Source organism: Palaemon carinicauda, chromosome 17 (assembly GCF_036898095.1).
Source record: "Palaemon carinicauda isolate YSFRI2023 chromosome 17, ASM3689809v2, whole genome shotgun sequence".
Taxonomy (NCBI): Eukaryota; Metazoa; Arthropoda; class Malacostraca; order Decapoda; family Palaemonidae; genus Palaemon; species Palaemon carinicauda.
This window is the reverse complement of record NC_090741.1, coordinates 17,540,020-17,546,194: the sequence shown is the minus strand read 5'-3', so window position 1 is coordinate 17,546,194 and position 6,175 is coordinate 17,540,020.

The following is a 6,175-nucleotide window of genomic DNA, read 5'->3' as shown; positions in this document are numbered from 1 at the left end:
CAACATACAAGGTGCTTCATGGGCAGCCTATTGTGAGACCTTCACATGTAAGAGAGCGATTCTCTCTCCCATTAATGGTTATTATCCATTATAGTCCTTAATCCCCAATATTGAACCTGGAAGATTGTGTCAAGAAGACACCTTATATCAAAGGATATCATCTTCCCCTAAAATTTCCTAAGAATTCTGCTTTCAATATTGGAGGAGGTCATAGCAATGGGCTGGACAGGAAACACATGTAGATGTCTTTCCTATCTCTAACTTACCCTATCCTAGCTAATATTATTAATATTATGTATGCTGACATCTGAGAATTTCACCGAATACTTATATGCTTTTCTTTCTTTACAGGAGGAGCATCCCGAGTGCGGGAACAGTTTTTGCAGGGTCCGTAGTAAGAACTTCTACGGCCACGACATGTGCAGGGCCCATACTCGCTGCGCAGTCACCAAGGGGCCTCTCAACTACTGGGACCCGCAGGTATGTACCGTTTGTGAAAAACTGGTAAGAGAGGCTTTTGACGATCAAAAGTCCACTGAGTCAAGGGACGCAGCAAGGGAAATGCTGCGAAAATGGGTTAGGGGCTTCCAGAAGAACACTTCTGGCCCATACCTTCCTAATGAAAAGATGAGGGCTTGTCTTTTCCCTAGGGCATCTTCGGATGCGGTTATTCCCCAGGCTCAACCTGAGATTCCCCTGGTTCCGGTAGAATCTGAAGTTTTGGATGCCTTAGAGAGCATCCAATTAGAGGACAACATGTCAGTTGTCTCAGAGGAGACTGAGAAAAATCTCCTACTGGAGGAATTGGATCAGGCGGATGACGTTCCACCTGAGACAGAAGTCGAGAAAGCCGAAACGATTTCGGTATCATCGGCCACAGTGACTGAGCCGGTACATTCGACCTTTTCCACTACACCCAAACTAGATTCCATCACGAGTTTGTTGCACTCGTTGTTGTCCATGGTGCAGGATATTCATAAGAAATCGTCCGAGAAGGAGGCCTCTCTTCGGACGGAAATTCATCAGCTAGTTGCAACGCGTTTGGCCCCGAAGAAGCTAAACGTTAAGGATCTCCCCGCCTTTTCTGACGTTAACCCCTGGAGGTACGCAGAGCACATGCCTATGTCGGGGGGCAAGATCTTCCTCTTATAAAAACTGGGCACTGTCCCAGTGGAGGAAATTGAGTTCTGGCCCAGAAAAGGGGCCTACCCGGATTGCTATGTCCGTCTTAAGACGGAACCTGCATCCAAAGAGGAGACAGAGCCGAAGGAAACTATTGTCCTTGAACTCTCTAAGGCTCAGGCCTTATATATCACCACCTTAAAAGAGAGGGCCTTTACTAGCTCTAAGGTGCCGGCTCTCAGCAAGAAGCACCCGTTCTTCATTGCTGACCCCAAATGTGCCTTCCCCTTTATGGACAAAGGGCTTAAGGCAGCCTTAAAGGCAGTTGAGGCAGGGAAACCATGCCCTACACTGGAAGAGTGTAGACCCTGCTCCCTTACTTTCCCATCAGACGATGCGGACTGGAAGGATGTGCACAACACCTTCACAGTTGGGAAGCTGGAGGCAGATATTGCCGGACGACAGTTCGGCGAAGACCTCTCGAAGCTGTCAGACTTTCTCCTGCGTAAGGAACAGGAGACAAAAGAACGTCTTGCTGCTTCCTTGTCTCTGCAGACTGGCCTGGAGACAATGGCAAGCATCCCAGATACCCCAGACATGTACATGGTCTTCGCCAAATCTAATTTGGCAACAGTCACCAAAGACCTGTACAACTTTATTAAAGCCCGAAGGGCTTGCAGAGAGTTCGTGTTCGCCTCGGCTGCGGTGAGACACGAACCAAGGAAGCTGATAGCTTCCAACATCTGGGGAAAAGACTTCTTCCCAAGTGAAGTGGTCAAAGAGGTCGTGGACAAAGCCGCCACTGAGAATAGAAACCTTCTCTCCCGCTCAGGCTCGTTAGTGCCATTAGTGTCTGCAACCTTACCATCCTTGTGAGCTAAGGTTGGGGGGTTTGGGGGAGCCTATAGGTCTATCTGCTGAGTCATCAGTAGCCACTGCCTGGCCCTCCCTGGTCCTAGCTTGGGTGTAGAGGGGGCTTGGGCGCTGATCATATAATATATGGTCAGTCTCTAGGGCATAGTCCTGATCGCTAGGGCAATGTCACTGTCCCTTGCCTCTGCCATTCATGAGCGACCTTTAAACCTTTAAATGGGGCTTGTCCTCTAAAAGAAAATCTTCAGCTGATGAGGGTCCCCAGCCGAAGAATAAACCAAAATGACCTAAAGTGCCCTCTCGGCCTAAGCAACAGCAACAGCTTCCCGTGGCCACGGTGCACCACACGGTGGCACAACCACCCACCACCTTCCAACTGGTGCCCCAAACGCTGGCGACTCAGTCACCAGTGTTCACCCCAGTATTTGAAAGGCAATCTATGACCTTTCGGCCGAAGTCTCGAGGTTCCTTTCGAGGTTCCTCCAGACGCCCCTTCAGAGGTAGGGGCAACAAGGGTGGACGTGGCCAAGGAGGTAAATCCTCCACTCAGCACTCAAAGTGAGATGCTACCGGTAGGAGGGAGACTCTTCTTCCTCCGGGATCGTTGGACCTTCGATCCCTGGGCCCACAGCCTAATCAAGAATGGACTAGGGTGGAGTTGGAGCTCAACTCTACCGACCTTACCTCAATTCTTCCAACACTCAACCCCCATATTGGAAGAATATGTTCAGGAACTCTTGAACAAAAGAGTTATAAGGAAGGCGAAGTCTGTCAGATTCCAAGGAAGGCTATTTTGTGTTCCGAAGAAGGACTCAGAAAAGCTCAGAGTAATTCTGGACTTGTCACCACTCAACAAGTTCATAGTGAACTACAAGTTCAAAATGCTGACGCTTCAACACGTCAGGACTCTGTTGCCCAAACGGGCATACACAGTCTCCATAGACATAACGGATGCGTACTGGCACGTTCCAATCAACCGTCAAGTTTCCCCCTACCTTGGATTCAAATTACAAAAAAGACAGTACATTTTCAGAGCCATGCCCTTCGGTCTGAACATAGCTCCAAGGGTATTCACCAAGCTTGCGAATGCAGTCATTCATCAACTACGCCTAAAAGGAATCCAGGTGATAGCCTACCTGGACGACTGACTGGTGTAGGCAGCATCCGAAGAAGAGTGCAGGAAAGCCTCCAAGGAAGTGATCCGGTTCCTGGAACACTTGGGATTCAAGATCAACTTGGAAAAATCTTGACTGTCTCCAGCTCAGAAGTTTCAGTGGGTGGGCGTCCACTGGAACTTGCAGTCACACTGCCTTTCCATTCCATCAAAGAAAAGGAAAGAGATAGCAGGATCTGTCAAAAGCCTTCTTCGGTCCACAAGGATATCAAGAAGGCAACAGGAGAGAGTGTTGGGTCCCTCCAGTTCGCCTCAATGACAGATCCAGTATTGAGAGCACAATTAAAAGATGCATCAGGAGTTTGGAGAAAATACGCATCAAACGCTCGAAGAGATCTACAAAGACCGATATCAAATCGTCTGCGATCCCTACTCAAGCCATGGTCGGAGGCCAAAAACCTAAGGAACAAGGTTCCCTTACAACCGCCTCCACCGTCAGTCACCGTTCACATGGATGCCTCGAAAGAAGGGTGGGGAGGTCACTCGCATCATCGGAAAGTCCAGGGAACCTGGTCTCCCCTCTTCAAAACCTTCGACATCAATTTCCTGGAAGCCATGGCAGTTTTTCTTTCCCTGAAGAAACTGAAACTCCACTGCTCAATCCACATCCGTCTGGTTCTAGACAGCGAAGTCATACTGAGATGCCTAAACCGACAGGGCTCGAGATCGCCTCACATAAACCAAGTGATACTAGCTATCCTCCGCCTAGCGGAGAAGAAGAGATGGCACTTGTCAGCAGTCCACCTTCAAGGGTTCCGCAATGTGACAGCGGATGCTCTATCCAGGACCAAACCGATAGAGTCAGAATGGTCCCTAGACGCAAGATCATTCTCCTTCATCTTACGCAAAGTCCCAGGACTGCAAATAGACCTCTTCGCAACGAGCGAAAACAAGAAGCTACCCCGGTATGTAGCCCCGTACGAGGATCCTCTGGCGGAAGCAATGGATGCAATGTCCATAGATTGGAACAGATGGTCCAAGATCTACGTATTCCCTCCAACCAACCTTCTGCTGAAAGTCCTCGACAAACTGAGATCCTTTCAAGGGACAGTAGCAATAGTGGCCCACAAGTGGCCCAACAGCATTTGGTTCCCTCTGGTAACGGAACTACGCCTGAAGCTGATCACGTTGCCGGACCCAGTTCTGACTCAGCAAGTGCAGAAATCGACTGTCTCAGCTTCATCAGAGAAAACCCAGAACCTTCATCTCATGATTTTCTCGCCCTAGCGGTCAAGAAACGGTTCGGGATTTCTAGGGACAGTATTAACTTCTTAAAAGAATACAAGTCAAAGTCAACAAGAAGACAATATGAGTCTTCCTGGAAGAAGTGGGTGGCCTTTGTCAAGGCGAAGAAATCTAAGGAGATTTCTACGGATTTCTGTTTGTCCTTCTTCATCCATCTCCATGAACAAGGTTTAGCAGCCAATACGATTACTACATGTAAATCTGCCCTAGCCAGATCAGTGCTTTATGCCTTCCAGGTAGACTTTTCCAATGAGATCTTCAACAAGATTCCTAAAGCCTGCGCTAAACTTCGGCCCGCAGCTCCTCCAAAGCCCATTTCATGGTCTTTGGACAAAGTTCTTCACTTAGCATCAACTCTGAACAATGAGGATTGCTCGCTGAAAGACTCGACTCAAAAGGTGATATTCTTATTTGCACTAGCCTCGGGAGCCAGAGTTAGCGAAATAGTGGCCATCTCGAAGGATGATGGCCACATTCAGTTCACAGACAACGGAGAACTGAACCTCTTTCCGGACCCGACGTTTCTCGCCAAGAACGAGCTGCCCACTAAGAGATGGGGTCCCTGGAGAATCTGCCCTCTGAAGGAAGAAGCATCCCTCAGCCCAGTGGAATGCCTAAAGGTCTATCTTCGTAGAACTTCAGACTTTAAGGGAGGTCAGCTTTTCAGGGGAGAGACTTCCAGTTCAACGTTATCATTGAAACAGATAAGGGCGAAAATCACCTACTTTATATGCAGAGTGGATCTAGACAGTACACCTGCAGGTCATGATCCGAGAAAAGTTGCCTCGTCTCTGAATTTCTTTCAGACGATGTCGTTTGAAAGCCTTCGTGCTTATACTGGATGGAAGTCTTCCAGAGTTTTCTCCAAGCACTACACGAAGCAATTACAAGAAATTAAATTTCATGTGGTGGCGGCGGGCAGTATAATAAAACCTGCCGCTTGATTACTGCGAAGAACAGTGCACTATTTGGGACTTATAGTGAAGGGTGTCCATGATAGACTCGTAAGGCATATCATGTTGAGTATTGTGTTTAGTGATGACACTATAGACTGTTCTCTCTATACAGGTGACATTAAGCATAATAGACTGACACAAGTGCCAGGCATACTTATATGCACAGTGTTCCTAGTAACAACAGAATGTATAGTGAAATTTTATATTTCCCTTAGAGTGGCTAATGTTTCCTTTTCAGGTGAAACTTATTTTATTTCTGTTATTACTGTTTATGCTTTTATGCAGAATTGTTCAGCGTAAAATGTAATTGAATACAACCATGATTTCTATTTTTGTAATAAACAATAGAACGAACCTTTGCGTCACTTTCGCCCCAAACATTCCAGTGTATGTATAAGTCAGAGCATCCTTGACTCTTTTGATATTTAAGAAAATATCGGAACTAAGATTCATATTATTCCAAGCAAACAGGTAAGATCTTATTGTACTAGACTGTTCATTTTACTGTTTAAGGTTTCCTACACGTATATAAACCTGTCCGTCTCTTTATCGACAGACCTGGGAGGTACAGTAACCTGCACAAATCAATACCATCCTAATACAGACTATGCTTTACGAATATGATGACACTAATATACAAACTGTTTGCTAGATCGTTTCCTTGATCTCACAATCCTCGGGTTTTTTTCCTTGAGTCTACCCAGACTCTTCCCTGTAGGGGGCAGGAAGCACTGACATATTTCATGATCAGCTGATTGATGTATAACGGTAACATCAAGTGTCTCTAGGTCTAAAAGACCAAAAG